Here is an 18916-nt window from a genome sequence, read left to right as displayed (position 1 = left end):
CTTTTGGCTAGGACTCAGATTTTATGGAAAAAGTTGGGAGAAGTGGTGCCAGTTCTTGCACAAAGTATAAATTAATCAGTGTATCTTCCAAAGACATGAGGAAATATTCAGGGGACCCGGCATGGCTGGAGTAAACAAAACTAAAGAGAGGTGCTATCCACGATAGCAAATCTGTGGCAAATGCTTGAGGCTCAAAAATGACATTTTCTTTTTTTAGTGCTTAGACCACTGACTGGTGTCATGTCTGTACTTAAAATCTGCACAGTTGTAGCTTAAATCAGTCTAATTATACCTGTTTAGATACACTGTGTATGTTCACACTGTAGTGCTTGCATTGGTGTAGCCCCTGTCACATTAGAAAGCATGTGTTCACACAGCAGTGTGCAGTCTAGGTTGATCTCCCAGGATGCCTTGCACTGCTTCTAGGCTTGCTGCATTCTGGACAATTTTCATAGCAGGTAATGGGATACCTCTCAAATGGCCAAGGGAGTTGTGGGAACAGGGGTCCAACTAGCTTGGTTCCTCTTGCTTAATCTCATTTGTGCCCTGGTGCCATTTTGAACACTTTCAGCATGGAGGTGGCACATATGAACACTGGGCTCCAGTCCCTTACTAACTGTGAAAAGCAGATCCTGTTGTACTGGAGATGCCTCAATGAGGCATCCGCAGCAGCCCACTAGACCCAGCAGGATTGTTACAGGAGTTGGAATGATGGAGGACCAGGTGATGGGTTCCATGCACAGGTCTGTATAGTCTGTGTATTTGATGACCTCTACTCGACAGATCATGGCTTTGGGGCCTTTTGAGCACAAAATGGTGGGACCAGGCAGTTATTCAGGCCTGAGATGACCAGCAGAGACTTCAGGATGCTGAAGGGCACTTTGCTGAGTCTGTGTGCTGAGCTGACCATAACACTACAGTATACCAGAGCAGGAGGCTCAGGGGGCCCCTCAGCATGGCAATTACCATGTGGAAGATTGCCAGCCGAGGCTGCTACTTGTCAGTGTGGAACCAGCTTGGTGTTGGGAGAGCCTCAGTGTGGAATGTTGTGATGGAGGTGACAGGGGGCAATGTACAGCATGTCACTGAAGGGTTTGAACAGTTAGTGTTCCCCAGCTGTGCAGGGGCTGTTGATGGGACCCATCTTCCTAAAATCTATCTTCTCTCTTCGCACCAGGCCTTGAGATTATCAACCAGAAGAGCCGCACCTCCATAGTTTAGTTGATCAGTGTTTAAATTATGTGTAGGCCAGCCCCATAGCAGCTAGCAATACCTCCCTAACATGTCTGATCTGTGCTGTGGGGCTTGTCCTAGCTTATCCTACTTCCTGGGATGTTGAAGCTTGCAACATAGTCTGAACAGCACATACACTGCATTAACTAGGGGTTATATGAACTGAGAATGATCATGGGGAGCAGAAAAGCTGTTACCAGTCCGTGTAACCCACACTCTAAAGTCAGCATGAGTGAGAATGGTGGTGGCCAGCTTGGTTAAGGGAGGTAAGAGAGATTCATTCACATTCAGTAGAGGGAAAGACAGAAGTCTTCCTGAAGAAGAACCATGAGCAAAGACAAACAAAGTAGACAGTGTGTAAACAGATGTGGTGTCAGTATGCACTCAGTGCACTACTCAAAGTAGCTCAGATGCTACAGTGATGACTATGGTATAAAAACTATTTTTGTTACTGTAGCTGCATCCTCCTGAACTCAGCTGAATCTCAGTTCTGTCCCCTTGTGTCTATTCATTGCCTTCAATTACTTGCTATTGCTTAAATAATACAATATCTTACCATTTTGTTTACAACCATAGATACAAACATAGCATTTTGTTGTATATCTCTGCATTTTAATATGCCCAGTGCTTAACTTGTGTCAGGGCTTGCCAGGTCTGAACTCCCGCGCCTCTCAGCTTGGCAGCTCTTAGCCTTGGCACCTCTGGGCTTGCCGCATCGGTTATGAATGTAAAAAAATTGCTTGAGCCCCAGCACAGAATTCTTTGAGCCCCAGCACTCTTTCATTACAAATTAATCATTGAATATGACTACCCTACATTCATTATTGTAATGCTCCACTATATTTTAGTGACCAACCTTTTTGTATAGGTTCTGTTTTCAATAAAGTTTGTATTTCAGTGATTGTGTAACTACTCATCTTATGAATCTATACTTCAATAAACAACCCAGATTTAGACACCCATGAATTTCTAAACAGTCATTTACTTATTGACCAGATTTTGCAACCCATATTCACATGCCATTTAGTGCTAGAATATGTGAGTACAGGTTGTAATAGGATTTTGTAAACATTTCCCAGAAAACACTAAGCTTCCTCAACAAATGTGAATGGTCTAATATTGATTACTTTGCTATCTCTTTATATAGATGTTTACACATATTTTTCTAATGGGATCTGTCCTCAAACTCTTCATAAAGATCAAAGAATGCTTTTACTGCAGACTGAATGCATTTTCTTTAAAATACTGTAAAACGGTTTCCCTAGTTTCACAGGAGATCTTGTCATGTACAGAATGGCCACAGCTGATTGAAAATTGAAATATATGTCCAGCTTTACAAGTTAAATCAAAGAGAAGACTGACATTTTTCACTCCTTGACACAAAGGAAAAGGGTTCATTCCTGCCATCAAGTCAGGCAAACTATTCCCACTTATATCAAGGAGAATTGCCCTAGTTTAACTGAAGGAAGAAGTTAACCTCTTGTACCTTTGTGAATCCTAGAATTGTATTCATTAGCAGTTAGAACTGGTCAACATTTTCCACATTTTCATAAACACAAATGTTTAAAAAATTATTTTTTCAAAGATTTCCAGCAACTCAACTCTAGTCACTGCTATGATGAATCTACCAAGCAGGCAACTACCATTTCCCTGTGGAAACAGGGGTCAAACTAGCCTGGTTCCTCTTGCTTAATCCCACTAGTACCATTTTGAATACTTTCAGCATGGAGATGGCATAGCTGTATGCCCCTGAAGCCAGATTATCCTGCAATTGGTCTTCATAGTCTGGAAAGGCTCTGGTGGCCAGGTGTAGGGAGATACCTCCATACAGTATTAATACAAAAAATGATGATAAATTTTATTAATGGGTCATTAAACCTGCCTGTGCCTCTACTGAAGTTGAGGATATATTTATCATTATTTACATACAGATGGTGCTTCTTGAAAAGTACCTAAGAAGTATAGCTCTATTTGCTTAATTATATCAAATATTCAAGCTAATGAAGGGAATTCCAACAGGCTTCTGCTTTCTGTCACTGCAGAGATAAGCAAATGTTAGGAAGATCACTCCTCATTAGCCATAAAACCACAGAATCATAGGACTGGAAGAGACCTTGAGAGGTCTTCTAGTCTAGTCCCCTGCACTCAAGGCAGGCCTAAGTATTATCTAGACCACTCCTGACAAATGTTTGTCTAACCTGTTCTTAAAAATCTCTAATAACAGAGAGTCTGCAATCTCCCTATGCAATTTGGTTCAGTGCTTAACTATCCTGACAATCAGGAATTTTTTCCTAATGTCTAACCTAAACTGCCCTTGCTGCAATTTAAACCCAGTGCTTCTTCTCCTATCCTCAGAGATTAAGAAGGACAATTTTTCTCCCTCCTCCTTGTAACAACCTTTTATGTACTTCAAAACTGTTATCATGTCCCCACTCAGTCTTCTCTTCTCCAGACTGAACAAACCCATTTTTTTTCAGTCTTCCCTCATAGGTCATGTTTTCTAGACCTTTTATCATTTTGTTGTTCTTCTCTGGACTTTCTCCAATTTGTCCACATCTTTCCTGAAATATGGCATCCAGAACTGGACACAATACTCCAGTTGAGACCTAATCAGTGCGGAGTAGAGGGGAATAATTACTTCTTGGGTCTTTTATTATGCTCCTGCTAATACATCCCAGAATGATGTTTGCTTTTTTTCCAACGGTGTTACACTGTTGATTCATATTTAGCTTGTGATCCACTATGATCCCCAGATCCCTTTTCATAGTACTGCTTCCAAATCAGTCATTTCCTATTTTGTATGTGTGCAACTGGTTGTTCCTTCCTAACTGGAGTACTTTGCATTTGTCCTTATTGAATATCATCCTATTTACTTCTGACCATATCTCTAGTTTGTCCAAATCATTTTGAATTTTAATCTTATCCTCCAAAGCACTTGCAATTCCTCCCAGCTTGGTGTCGTCTGCAAACTTTATAAATGCACTCTCTATGCCATTATCTAAATAATTGATGAAGATATTGAACAGAACTGGACCCAGAACTGATCCTTGCAGGTCCCCACTTGATATGCCCTTCCAGCTTGACTGTGAACCACTGATAACTATTCTCTGGGAATGGTTTTCCAACCACTTATGCACCTACCATATAGTAGCTCCATCTAGATTGTATTTCCCCAGTTTGTTTATGAGATATTTATGGGAGACCGTATCAGAAGCCTTACTAAAGTCAAGCTAAATCACATCTATTGCTTCCCCATATCCACAAAGTTTGCTACGCTGTGAAAGAAAGCTATTCGGTTGGTTTGACGTGATTTGTTCTTGACAAATCCATGCTGACTGTTACTTATTACCTTATTATAGTCTAGGTGTTTGCAAATTGATTGCTTAAATTATTTGCTCCATTATCTTTCCAGGTACAGAAGTTAAAATGACTGGTATGTAAAACCCCGGGTTGTCCTTATTTGCCTTTTTATAGATTGGCACTGTATTAGCCCTTTCCCAGTCCTCTGGAATCTCTCCCATCTTCCATGATTTTTGGAAGATAATTGCTAATGGCTCAGATATCTCCTCTGTCAGTTCCTTGAATATTCTAGGATGTATTTAATCAGGCCCTGGTGATGTGAAGACATCTAACATATCTAAAAAGAACAGGAGTACTTGTGGCACCTTAGAGACTAACACGGATACAGACTAACACGGCTGCTACTCTGTAACTTATCTAAGTAATTTTGAACTTGTTTTTTTCCTATTTTAGCCTCTGATGCTACCTCATTTTCACTGGCATTTACTATCTTAGATGTCCAATTGCTACTAAACTTTTTGGTGAAAACTGAAACAAAAAAGTCATTTAGCACTTCTGCCATTTCCACATTTACTGTTATTGTTTTCCCCCCACTCTCATTGAGTAACAGCCTCTCCTGTCCTTGGTCTTCCTCTTGCTTCTAATTTATTTGTAGAATATTTTCTTTTTACCCTTTATGTCTCTAGCTAGATTAATCTCATTTTGTGCCTTGGCTTTTCTAAATTTGTCCCTACATACTTGTGTTATTTGTTTAAATTCATACTTTGTAATTTGACCTAGTTTCCATTTTTTGTAGGTCTCTTTTTTTGAGTTTCAGATCATTGAAGATCTCCTGGTTAAGCCAGGGTGGTTGCTTACCATACTGCCTATCTCTCCTATGTAATGGGAGAGTTTGCTCTTGTGCCCATAATAATGTCTTTTTGAAAAACTGCCAACTCTCTTGAACTTAGACTTGCTTCCCATACGATTTTACCTACCAACTCCCTGAGTTTGCTAAAATCTGACTTCTTGGAATCCATTATCTTTATTGTGCTGTTTTCCCTCCTACCATTCCTTAGAATCATGAACTCTTCCATTTCATGATCACTTTCACCCAAGTTGTCTTCCACTTTCAAATTCTCAACCAATTCCTCCATATTTGTCAAAATCAAATCTAGAACTGCCTCTCCCCTAGTAGCTTTCTCCACCTTCTGAAATAAAAAAATGTCTCCAATACATTCCAAGAACCTGTTGTATAATCTGTGCCTTGCTGTGTTATTTTCACAACAGATGTCTGGGTAGTTGAAGTCCCCTATCACCACGAAGTCCTGTGCTTTGGATGATTTTGTTACTTGTTTAAAAAAGCCTCATCCACCTCTTCTTCCTGGTTAGGTGGTCTGCAGTAGACCCCTACCATGACATCACCCTTGTTTTTACCCCTCTTATCCTGACCCAGAGACTTTCAACAGTCTGTCTCCTATTTCTATTTTAGCCTCAGTCCAAGTGTATACATCTTTGATGTATAAGGCAACACCTCCTCCCTTTTTTCCCTGCCTCTTGAGCAAGCTGTACCCTTCTATACCAATATTTCAGTCATATATATTATCCCACCAAGTTTCTTTGGTGCCAACCAGGTCACAGTTGTGTTTATTACTAACATTTCTACTTCTTCCTGCTTATTCCCCATACTTTCCGCATTACTATATAGACATCTAAGAGAGTGGTTCTCAACTAGGGGTATGTGTACCCCTGAGGGTACTCAGAGGTCTTCCAGGGGGTACATCAACTCTTTTAGATATTTGCCTAGTTTTACAAGGCTACATAAGAACCACTAGCAAAGTCAATACACACTAAAATTTCATACAGACAATGACTTTTTATATACTGCTCTATATACTATACACAGAAATATAGTATTTTTATATTCCTGTTGATTTATTTTATAATTATATGGTAAAGATGAGAAAGTATGCAATTTTTCAGTTATAGTGGCGGTGACACTTTTGTATTTTTATGTCTGATTTTGTAAGCAAGTAGTTTTTAAGTAGTTTTAAACTTGGGGGTATGCGAGACAAATCAGACTCAAGAAATGGGTACAGTAATCTGGAAAGGTTGAGAGCCACTGGTCTAAGATACTGATTTGATTTCCTACCTATGTTCTCTCTTGTCTCTTCCTTATCCCTGCTACAATGTTTTTGACGTACTTGTAGGCTTTTGTCTCTTAGGGTATGTCCAGGCTACCCACCGTATCGGCGGGTAGCAATCGATTTATCGGGGATCGATATATCGCTTCTCGTTAAGATGCGATATATAGATCCCCGAACGCACTCCCCGTCGATTCCGGAACTCCACCGGAGCAAGCGGCGGTAGCGGAGTCGACGGGGAAGCCGTGGCCGTCGATCCCACGCCCTGTGGACCCCAGGTAAATCAATCTAAGATACTTCGACTTCAACTACGCTATTCACGTAGCTGAAGTTGCGTATCTTAGATCGATCCCCCCCCCCCCCAGTGTAGACCAGCCCTTTTAAACAAACCATGTTTGTTTATCCCTATGACCATCTATAACAAATCTATAACAAACCAGGAAATCTGCATTTTAAACTTCATCTTGCTTTAACTTCCTATACTGTGTTTTGAAAAATAGATGTGAGTTAGGCTGATAACCTAAGCAGTTTATTATTGGGCAAATTAAGCAATGATATTCCAGGAAGGACCTACCTGCACTTAGTCTTTTGCCCAATTAGAAGCAGTGTAAGTATTTATGAGATAGTAGTCTGGGCTCACAATATATTTGGGAAACAGTATTGTGAAAGATAAAGTGGATGAGGTAATATCTTTTATTGGACCAACCTTTGTTGATGAAAGACACGAGTTTTTGAGCTTCATAGACCTGTTCTTCAAGTCTGGGAAAGATAATCACAGTGTCACAGCAAAATACAAGGTGGAACAGCCTATTCAGCATAAATAGTTAACACATGTTGCAAGAAACTATTCAGAATGAAGTGGGCAATTAATACCTCTGCACTCATAGGAAAAAGGAGAGTTAGTGGGTTACAGATCATTGTAATGAGACTCAAAATCAATGTAAGCAGGGTCTGAGTGTGCTTTCCCCTGACATCTAGTAAGCAGGGCCGGCTCCAGGCACCAGCCCAGCAAGCAGGTGCTTGGGGCGGCCAACGGAGAGGGCAGCACGTCCGGCTCATAGTCGGCAATTCAGCAGCGGGTCCCTCACTCCCTCTCGGAGCGAAGAACCAGCCGCCGAATTGCTGCCGAAGACTGAAGCAGCGGCAGTAGAGCTGATCACGATCGCAGCTTTTTTTTTTTTTTTTTTTTTTTTTTTGCTGCTTGGGGCTGCAAAAACCCTGGAGCCGGCCCTGCTAGTAAGGAGCTGGGGGGAAAAGACTTCAGGATCAGCCCATATTTGAATAAACCCCTACCTGGCCTAGGTATTTGGCTGTACTGCCAAAATGATCCATTTTGGCTGGTGTTGGGGTACAAATCGCTTTGAATGCAGGGGTATTGATATGTTATCCTTTATTGTATGAGTAAAGGGCAGCAGGACTGTGCTTAGCTTGTCCTGATTGGAGGGGGGGTCACCCTCCACTCACTAAGCAGGGGGTAGAGATGCCAAACCTCAGTGAAAGAGGGTGGGGACAGGTGTTTCTATGTGGGGGTAGGCTTTGCCTAACTAAGGGCAGATCTATGCTTAAAATGCTGCAAGTGGTGTAGCTGCAGTGCAGTGTGTCAGTGAAGACACTAAGATGCTGACAGGAGGTTTATTCTCCTGTTATAGTTAATATATCTCTGTGAGAGGTGGGAAAAGCCCCCCTATTGACATAGTGCCATCTACATTGGGGGTTAGGTTTGTATAACTGGGTTGCTCAGGGGTGTGGATTTTTCACACCCCTGAGAAACATAGTTATGCCAATATAAGTTTATATGGAGACATGGCCTATGAGTTTTAGACACCATTTGACTATCCCCCTCTCCAATGTTTATAGGCAGAACTGATTAGGATCAATTGAGAGAGTTTGTATGGTTAGTAATTTCAGCTCTGGTAATCACTTGATAACAAGGTCTAGCTCTTGAGCCTTAGGCCTGCTATGGGACAGTGTTGCAGTGAAAGAGACTGCCCAGCCTGTAGTGAGGTTCCCCACCACCCAGTGAAATCACTGAGAGCTGAGTCAAGTGGAGGAACCTCAGAATGGGGCATCTCAGAGAGGCACGGGTGGCAGCAGAGAAGCAGCAGTGCCGGAATGAACAGTGGCCATAGTGGCTAGCGGTGCCAGAGTGACCAATGGTAGCAGGTGGCCAAGTGAGCGATGGCAGCAGTGGGCAGCAATGGCAGAGTGAACAGTGGCAAGTGGAGGCATCAGCAGCAAATGAGGCATTTCTTGATGTCTCCCTATGCCCCTGGAGGCGAACCCACATGAAGACATCTCTGAACTCTGGGTCTTTGCTGACCAAGGATAGCTGACTGTCAGTGGGGTGCAGTGGAGGGAGTGGGGAGAGATGTGCTAAAGGGACACTTGTTCCTCTGACTTTCCCACCGCAAAGTGGGAAACTGAGGCAAAGGCCACTGCACTGTGCGGTCAGGCTGGCTTTTGATCATATGTTTTTTTAATGTGGTTGTGGTGTTTTCCCAAACTAATGCTGGGTTCCCTTTCCCTTTTATTAAAAGATCTCTTTGTTATACACAGACTCAGTGCTTGTGAATGGGGAAATATTGCCTCTTAGAGGCCCGCAGTGGTGGTGGTAACTTTTTCCAGATTACTGGTTTGTGTTGTTAAGAGGGGAGTTTGCCTGGGAGCTGTCCGAGAGGAGGTACGCTAAGTGCTGCATTAGGGGGGCTGTGTTGGTGAGTATCTGAGTGTCTGCTGCTGGGACAGTTGGTCAGTTTGACCGTGTGCTTGATTGCTTGCTTGTTTGTTTGAAAAGTGTGAATTGGGAGTGCTTTGTTCCAGCTGGGCCTTGAGTGGGCCTGACTGGTATATAAGGGCAGTCAGCAGCGAACCAGCTGAGCGGCGAACAGCAGAGGCTAACAGCGGGAGTTTGCCTGGGAGCTGTCCGAGAGGAGGTACGCTAAGTGCTGCATTAGGGGGGCTGTGTTGGTGAGTATCTGAGTGTCTGCTGCTGGGACAGTTGGTCAGTTTGACCGTGTGCTTGATTGCTTGCTTGTTTGTTTGAAAAGTGTGAATTGGGAGTGCTTTGTTCCAGCTGGGCCTTGAGTGGGCCTGACTGGTATATAAGGGCAGTCAGCAGCGAACCAGCTGATCGGCGAACAGCAGAGGCTAACAGCGGGAGTTTGCCTGGGAGTTCGCCTAGGGAGAGCGCACTGAGGCTTTCATCTGCAGGTTTCTCCGAGTCGTTCCTGCAACAGTTGAGGAAGTTCTTAAGAGGACGGTGATATGGAAGGTGAGCGATCAGCTGTTGTAACCTGCACAGGTTGTGCCATGTTTGTCTTTCTTCCGCAGGACAGAAGCGACTTTGTCTGCACAAAGTGCAAGCTGGTCTCCATATTGGAGGAGAAGGTTCGAGGGCTGGAGAAACAAGTATCAACTCTGCGTTGCATAAGGGAAAATGAAGATTTCCTGGACAGACGTCAGGAGATGCTTCTACGGCCACAATGTTCTGAAGATTCAGAGCAGGCGCAGCAGGGACAGAAGGATTGTGAGGAGGTTTGGCAGCATGTGACCTCCAGAAGAAGAAAGAGGAGCGTCCATGCACCAGCAATGGAGATACAGGTGAGGAATCGTTTCCATGTTCTCTCTACAGGTGCTAATGCGGAGAGTGGACTAGATGGCCCATCTGAGGGAAGGGAGCAGAAGGAGACTCCACCGATTGGAAGGCAAAAGATGCACTGTCCTAGGGATGGGGGTTCCACGACCACCACTCCCAAGAGGAGGAGGAGGGTGGTGGTGGTCGGGGACTCCCTCCTCAGGGGGACTGAGTCATCTATCTGCCGCCCTGACCGGGAAAACCGAGAGGTCTGCTGCTTGCCAGGAGCTAGGATACACGATGTGACGGAGAGACTGCCGAGACTCATCAAGCCCTCGGATCGCTACCCCTTCCTGCTTCTCCACGTGGGCACCAATGATACTGCCAAGAATGACCTTGAGCGGATCACTGCAGACTACGTGGCTCTGGGAAGAAGGATAAAGGAGTTTGAGGCGCAAGTGGTGTTCTCGTCCATCCTCCCTGTGCAAGGAAAAGGCCGGGGTAGAGACCGTCGAATCGTGGAAGTCAACGAATGGCTACGCAGGTGGTGTCGGAGAGAAGGCTTTGGATTCTTCGACCATGGGATGGTGTTCCAAGAAGAAGGAGTGCTAGGCAGAGACGGGCTCCACCTAACGAAGAGAGGGAAGAGCATCTTCGCCAGCAGGCTGGCTAACCTAGTGAGGAGGGCTTTAAACTAGGTTCACCGGGGGAAGGAGACCAAAGCCCTGAGGTAAGTGGGGAAATGGGATCCTGGGAGGAAGCACAAGCAGGAGAGCGCAACAGGGGAGGACTCCTGTCTCATGCTGAGAAAGAGGGACGATCGTTGAGTTATCTTAAGTGCCTATACACAAATGCAAGAAGCCTGGGAAACAAGCAGGGAGAACTGGAAGTCCTGGCACAGTCAGGGAACTATGATGTGATTGGAATAACAGAGACTTGGTGGGATAACTCACATGACTGGAGTACTGTCATGGATGGATATAAACTGTTCAGGAAGGACAGGCAGGGCAGAAAAGGTGGGGGAGTTGCGTTGTATGTAAGAGAGGAGTATGACTGCTCAGAGCTCCGGTATGATACTGCAGAAAAACCTGAGAGTCTCTGGATAAAGTTGAGAAGTGTGAGCAACAAGGGTGATGTCGTGGTTGGAGTCTGCTATAGACCACCAGACCAGGGGGATGAGGTGGACGAGGCTTTCTTCTGGCAACTAGCAGAAGTTGCTAGATCACAGGCCCTGGTTCTCATGGGAGACTTTAATCACCCTGATATCTGCTGGGAGAGCAATACAGCGGTGCACAGGCAATCCAGGAAATTTTTGGAAAGTGTAGGGGACAATTTCCTGGTGCAAGTGCTGGAGGAACCAACTAGGGGCAAAGCTTTTCTTGACCTGCTGCTCACAAACAGGGAAGAACTAGTAGGGGAAGCAAAAGTGGATGGGAACCTGGGAGGCAGTGACCATGAGATGGTCGAGTTCAGGATCCTGACACAAGGAAGAAAGGAGAGCAGCAGAATACGGACCCTGGACTTCAGAAAAGCAGACTTTGACTCCCTCAGGGAACAGATGGGCAGGATCCCCTGGGAGAATAACATGAAGGGCAAAGGGGTCCAGGAGAGCTGGCTGTATTTTAAAGAATCCTTATTGAGGTTGCAGGAACAAACCATCCCGATGTGTAGAAAGAATAGTAAATATGGCAGGCGACCAGCTTGGCTAAACAGTGAAATCCTTGCTGATCTTAAACGCAAAAAAGAGGCTTATAAGGAGTGGAAGATTGGACAAATGACCAGGGAGGAGTATAAAAATATTGCTCAGGCGTGCAGGAGTGAAATCAGGAAGGCCAAATCACACTTGGAGTTGCAGTTAGCAAGAGATGTTAAGAGTAACAAGAAGGGTTTCTTCAGGTATGTTAGCAACAAGAAGAAAATCAAGGAAAGTGTGGGCCCCTTACTGAATGAAGGAGGCAACCTAGTGACCGAGGATGTGGAAAAAGCTAATGTACTCAATGATTTTTTTGCCTCTGTCTTCACGCACAAGGTCAGCTCCCAGATTGCTGCACTGGGCAGTACAGCATGGGGAGAAGGTGACCAACCCTCTGTGGAGAAAGAAGTGGTTCGGGACTATTTAGAAAAACTGGACGTGCACAAGTCCATGGGGCCGGATGCGCTGCATCCGAGGGTGCTAAAGGAGTTGGCGGGTGAGATTGCAGAGCCATTAGCCATTATTTTTGAAAACTCATGGCGATCGGGGGAGGTCCCAGATGACTGGAAAAAGGCTAATGTAGTGCCCATCTTTAAAAAAGGGAAGAAGGAGGATCCGGGGAACTACAGGCCAGTCAGCCTCACCTCAGTCCCTGGAAAAATCATGGAGCAGGTCCTCAAGGAATCAATTATGAAACATTTAGAGGAGAGGAAAGTGATCAGGAACAGTCAGCATGGATTCACGAAGGGGAAGTCGTGCCTGACTAACCTAATTGCCTTCTATGATGAGATAACTGGCTCTGTGGATGAGGGGAAAGCAGTGGATGTGTTATTTCTTGACTTTAGCAAAGCTTTTGATACTGTCTCCCACAGTATTCTTGCCACCAAGTTAAAGAAGTATGGGCTGGATGAATGGACTGTAAGGTGGATAGAAAGCTGGCTAGATCGTCGGGCTCAACGGGTAGTGATCAATGGCTCCATGTCTAGTTGGCAGCCGGTTTCAAGTGGAGTGCCCCAAGGGTCGGTCCTGGGGCCGGTTTTGTTTAATATCTTTATTAATGATCTGGAGGATGGTGTGGACTGCACTCTCAGCAAGTTTGCAGATGACACTAAACTAGGAGGCGTGGTAGATACACTAGAGGGTAGGGATCGGATACAGAGGGACCTAGACAAATTAGAGGATTGGGCAGAAAAAAACCTGATGAGGTTCAACAAGGACAAGTGCAGAGTCCTGCACTTAGGACGGAAGAATCCCATGCACTGCTACAGACTAGGGACCGAATGGCTAGGTAGCAGTTCTGCTGAAAAGGACCTAGGGGTCACAGTGGACGAGAAGCTGGATATGAGTCAACAGTGTGCTCTTGTTGCCAAGAAGGCTAACGGCATTTTGGGCTGTATAAGTAGGGGCATTGCCAGCAGATCGAGGAACGTGATCGTTCCCCTTTATTCGACATTGGTGAGGCCTCATCTGGAATACTGTGTCCAGTTTTGGTCCCCACACTACAAGAAGGATGTGGAAAAATTGGAAAGAGTCCAGCGGAGGGCAACAAAAATGATTAGGGGTCTGGAGCACATGACTTATGAGGAGAGGCTGAGAGAACTGGGATTGTTTAGTCTCCAGAAGAGAAGAATGAGGGGGGATTTGATAGCAGCCTTCAACTACCTGAAGGGGGGTTCCAAAGAGGATGGAGCTCGGCTGTTCTCAGTGGTGGCAGATGACAGAACAAGGAGCAATGGTCTCAAGTTGCAGTGGGGGAGGTCCAGGTTGGATATCAGGAAAAACTATTTCACTAGGAGGGTGGTGAAACACTGGAATGCGTTACCTAGGGAGGTGGTGGAGTCTCCTTCCTTGGAGGTTTTTAAGGCCCGGCTTGACAAAGCCCTGGCTGGGATGATTTAGCTGGGAATTGGTCCTGCTTTGAGCAGGGGGTTGGACTAGATGACCTCTTGAGGTCCCTTCCAACTCTGATATTCTATGATTCTATGATTCTATGATATTGAACCCAGCCCTTGCTGCTACCGACTTCCCCTGGCAGAAGGGTTACACCAATGTCTCTATTGAGTCCATGATATTTGGTGTGTAGTGGAGTTCTGAACTTAAACTCCCAGGCTGGTCTATAGAAGGCGGAGAGCAGGTTTCCTTTGAGGATGAGAACTGAGTGGTCAGATATGGAGTGGTCATTTTGTGAAAAGGGTTCACCCACAGATGATAGGGTGTTTTTCTCTCTCATCATTTTTCTGTGTGAGTTCATTTGAGAGTGTAGTGATTACCTATCTTAATCCATATAGTTGTTGTGGGGATATTTGCTGTACTGGATGAGATACACCACATGTTGTGATAGGCAGGTGTAGGGCCCATGGATATTGAAAGGTGTGTTGTGGGGGTGTTCATCAGAGCAGTGGAGATATGTCTGCAGGTTTTGCATCTGTTCTGGAAGGATCTGGTGCTGCTTTGAGCTGGTGTATCCTGGTCTGTGGGAAGCTTGCTTCTGATGACGAACTTCACAGGGTTGGGCGGTTGTTTTGAAGGCCAGAAGAGGGTATTAAGGAAAGATTTCTTTCAGTATGTGGTCCCCATCAAATATGGGTTGTAATTGTTTGATACTGTGACCAAATGCACCACTGTATTCACACTTTAAACGCTATTGTATTAATCTTTGTACAAAATATGACTTATGAGGTATCATTTGAAAACTATCAGAGGGGTAGCCGTGTTAGTCTGGATCTGTAAAAAGCAACAAATAGTCCTGTGTCACCTTATAGACTAACAAATGTATTGGAGCATAAGCTTTCGTGGGTGAATACCCAAACTAATAACTCACTGGTCAATAATATCATGGTAAAATGTATGTAGCAACATTATATGTAAAGTTATGAACATAAGCTGAAATCATGACTGAAGTGTGTGTACCAGGCACTTGTGGGAAGTGGTAAACTTTTTTCTCAAAGACACAGGATGTGGTGATGTCCCAGGCAGGTTCTATCAACGCTGATGGGCCGTCACCTATTACGTGGCCATTCTTTGGCAAGGAAAGGGGGCAGGAACAAACAGGTCTACATCTTAGCAAACAACAGCAACCCCCCTCCCATCAGATTCCATGTCTCCTTGCTTTTAGCTGGAAAGAACTTTATCTAGGAGTCACTCTGAGGAAAATGCATTTCAAAGGATGACTGAACTATAAAAGTGAGGGGCAAAACATCCCAAGTTATCGCTCCCTCTCCATTTCTCTTGAACCTAAGAAGACAAAAGAATCCACCTCTTTGACTTCGAGAGGGATCCTGACCTAAAGATTAGTCAATAATGCTGTTAGAAGCCTGGGGTAAGAATTTTACCTTGAACCAAGATGAGGTTGTGAAGAGTAAGTATCAGGAAGAGTTTTATCTTTATTTTTCTTGTAACCATTTCTGACTTTAATGCCTCATTACTTGTACTCATTTAAAATCGATCTCTTTGTAATTACATTTTTAGTTCTTTAATCAAAATTAATCTAGTGTTGTGAACTGTGTGGGTAACTCCATTTAAGGTGGCAAGTTATTGTATGTTTTTCCCTTACAGGGACAATGGACCTAAAACATCTCAAGTGTCCAAGAGAGGGCTGGACAATACAAAACACCCTTTTCTGTGGGGAAAATTTGGGACTGGGAGTGTGTTGGGGTCACTCTGCAAGTAATAGCCATGGCTGGTGGGTGCCAGAGTGCGGCTGGTGTTTGCTGACAGGCTTCTGGGATCAAAAGTGCTGAACAAGAACCGTGGCCATACACAGACACGCAAGGTGTTACCTGCATGCTGTTTGTGAAGAGCCCAGGTTGGAAGCCACAGCAAGAAAACATGATGAGGCATCTCAGGTTGCAGGGGAAGGGTGACAGAGCTCCCCACTCGTGAATATTATCATAGATACACTGTATGGCCCAGTGTGGGGGTGGTAAGTGAAAACTAGGGGTGAGAGGTCTGTAGTTTTTTGGTTTATTTTTTCTGTATTGAAGCAGGATCTCTCTAGGTATTTGGATGGGGTATTCCATGAGGTGATCTACTTCTCTGGTGGAGTGTCGTCATCTGATGAAGGTGAATGTAAGTATGCTAAGGTATGTATCCTGGACTGTTTCCTTGGAACATATTCTATGTTATCTGACTTCCTGGCTGGAGATAACAGATTTCTTGGTGTGTGAGGGTTGGTTGCTGGATCTGTGGAAGTAAATGTAGAGATCTGTGGGTTTCTTGTATATAGCTATCTGTAGGGTTCCCTTGTTGAAGCTGACCGTGGTGTCCAGGAAGTTGATGCTAGAGTGCAAGTATTCTAGAGAGAGTTTGATGGATGGGGGGTGGTTGTTGAAGTTGTGGTGGAAATCTATGATTGTGACAGATAACGGCCATTTCCTGCAATATCCTGGACAAATCTTAATTCAATAAGTTGAATCCAACTGTATTAAATTCATGTATCATTGTGAGCCCATGACTGTATGTAATTCCATGAGGGAGGGTAACCACAGTTCCTCCAGGAACAAAGAACAGTGGGAGGTGATTAGGCAAATTCACTCAAGTTGTAACACCTCCAGACCATGTATCACCTCCTGAAGAGGTTGTATGTACTGGTTCAAACTGGATTCTCTGGAAAACCAAGAGACAAAGAAAGCAATTTCTCCATATCATAAACTATTTCTTTTTGATTAGCAAGGTCTGTGGCCCACAAAAGGAGAAGCTGCTGTTGCCTTAGTCCTAAATTACCAACAACATTTTAATAATCCCCTCCTATCCCATAGAGGGCATACCTCAGATTGCAGGCAGATTCTCCATTTTGTTTGTCTCTGATTGTTGAAGGCTGCTTGGTTCTATTCAATTTGTGGTTTGGTCCGGAGACTGGTCTACGGCATCCTTGACAGAGGCATATTCCCCTGGGCTATGATGTGCCAGTTCTTCAAATGCCTCCTGGGTTCTGCTTATGAGCAGCAGGCCAAGAAAATCCATCTTGATGGCCTCATTCTAGCCATTTATTCTTGCAGCTAGTTCAAAATCATTGACGCAGTTGGCCCAGCCTTATCCAATCCCCAGTATACACTTTCGGCATGAAGATGAGCCACCATATTTCTCTGCCAGTGGTGCCCTGTCTATTTTCCCCATGATGGATCAGGGGAAATGTCAATTATTTGATTGCTGATTTCCACCCACCAAGCAGCCCCCTGGTATCTTGTACCTATGGCACCAGCGACCCTACCTCTGCAAGCCAAATCTATCAACTGAGTCTCCTCCCAGCTGGAATGTAATGGTATCCCAGAGTTACCATCAGTTTAATATAGCTGCTAAGTACAGTAACACCCGAAGTCCATTAATGTGCTCAGTAGTGTACCAGGTGTAGCATGACTTGGAGAAAAGGGAAGAAGGTGCTTCAGTTGCTAGGCCATAGAGGCGCTAGCCCTGGTGGGTCTCAATAAATGCTCAGGCAGCTGGCGCCAGTGAAGGGATAACTTTGAGTCTGTCAGGAAAGGGGAGTGGCTTAAGCAGTTACACTTCAAGGTAAAACTGGTTCCTAACTTGGCCCCGGGGAGCAGCTCAATGGAGGGAGACAACTCCTCAGGCTTTGTGCCTCCGGAGCCCTCTCCAGCCCAGTCCTCTATTAAGGCATGTAGGAACTTGCAGGTTTCCTGGTCAAAATCGGTCCCTGGTGTATTTCATTTGGGGGGCCCCCTGGCTGCTGCGATAGCAGGCTGCTCCAAGTGTGGTGGCAGCTAGGCTACACAACCCCACAATCTCTGGCTATAGATAATTGTCCTTAGCAAGGCTGAATGCCTCTTCTCACGGATCCCAAAACCAGTCCGGGCACATCAACCACTTATCTGATTCATTGTGTGTCTGATGCTTTAGTTCAATAGCCTTCTTCAGGCTTCTGTCCCTTTAAGAGCCTGAGCTAGCCACAGTCTCTGACTCTCCTTTCAGGTCTCTCTCTGCTCAGCCATCTGATTGCAGGGTGCCTGCCGCTTCCCACAAGGTCTGCATGGACCTGAATCCAGCTGCAGTAGCAGCTGGTCACAGCCTGCTCAGTATCCAGTTCTCTGGGTCCTGCTCCTGTCATGTGGTTACTCAGCAGTTTCCCCGGCAGTCAGCTTCCCTGCTCTGCTCTTGGCTCACCATGCAGCAACAGCTTCCCCTAGAGTGGTTACTTCCTGGGTCCGGGTCTTTCAGGGAGTTTCTATCTTTTTCCCCTACTGGTGGGTGGAGGGTGGATGGCAGTATGTGCTGTGGGGAGTGGGTTGATGGGAATGGTACGTTTCATGCTTAGTAGATACTTCATGCTACCTGAACTGAGTCCTGTGTGTAATTTAGGACTAAGGCAACAACAACTTCTCTTCTTGTGGGTCACAGCTCATCAAGCAGCAATAGTTTATGATGTGCAGAAATTGCATCTTTATGTCATGCCCTGATGTGACATTTATAAGTGGGTAGTTTAAATAATATTATTGTTTAATTAGACTTGCTTGCCATTTTATTCTTCCTTAATATCATACATTTAATCTGGAGACAGACAGTGACCCAAACTAATATGTTTGTATTCAGACCACTTCAGACTTTTACTCATTCAGACTATTGTGTGTGCTTTTCTCCATTCAGAAATTTCATCTCCTTAGATTCTATGGAAGCTTTTCATATGTGTTGGCAGAGCTGTGTGGGGAGCCCAGCGCTGGAATAGAAGGATAGTTGCAGGGCAGGTCTGAAGGGAATAAGCAGTTTTCTGTGTGAAGGTGTGTGTGCAAGACACTCAGGACTAAGTGGCAGGGGTTGCTGTGTTATATGACTGAAGTGCATTGGCAGTACTGTTTTTGGGATCCAGGAATGACATAACAGGGTGCTGCAGGTCAGAACTGACCGAACGTGGCTTGCACTATACCTGTCAGCCCCTCACCTTTCTGTGCATCACTTAAGCTTGAACAATTGCTACGTTTTATAAACCCTTACTTATAAACAACCTTTTCAGCTGATTTTGCATTTTAATATTTTGCATCA

The sequence above is a fragment of the Malaclemys terrapin genome, chromosome 1 (genome assembly GCF_027887155.1).
Source record: "Malaclemys terrapin pileata isolate rMalTer1 chromosome 1, rMalTer1.hap1, whole genome shotgun sequence".
NCBI classification, from domain to species: domain Eukaryota; kingdom Metazoa; phylum Chordata; order Testudines; family Emydidae; genus Malaclemys; species Malaclemys terrapin.
Note: the sequence above shows the minus strand (reverse complement) of the source record.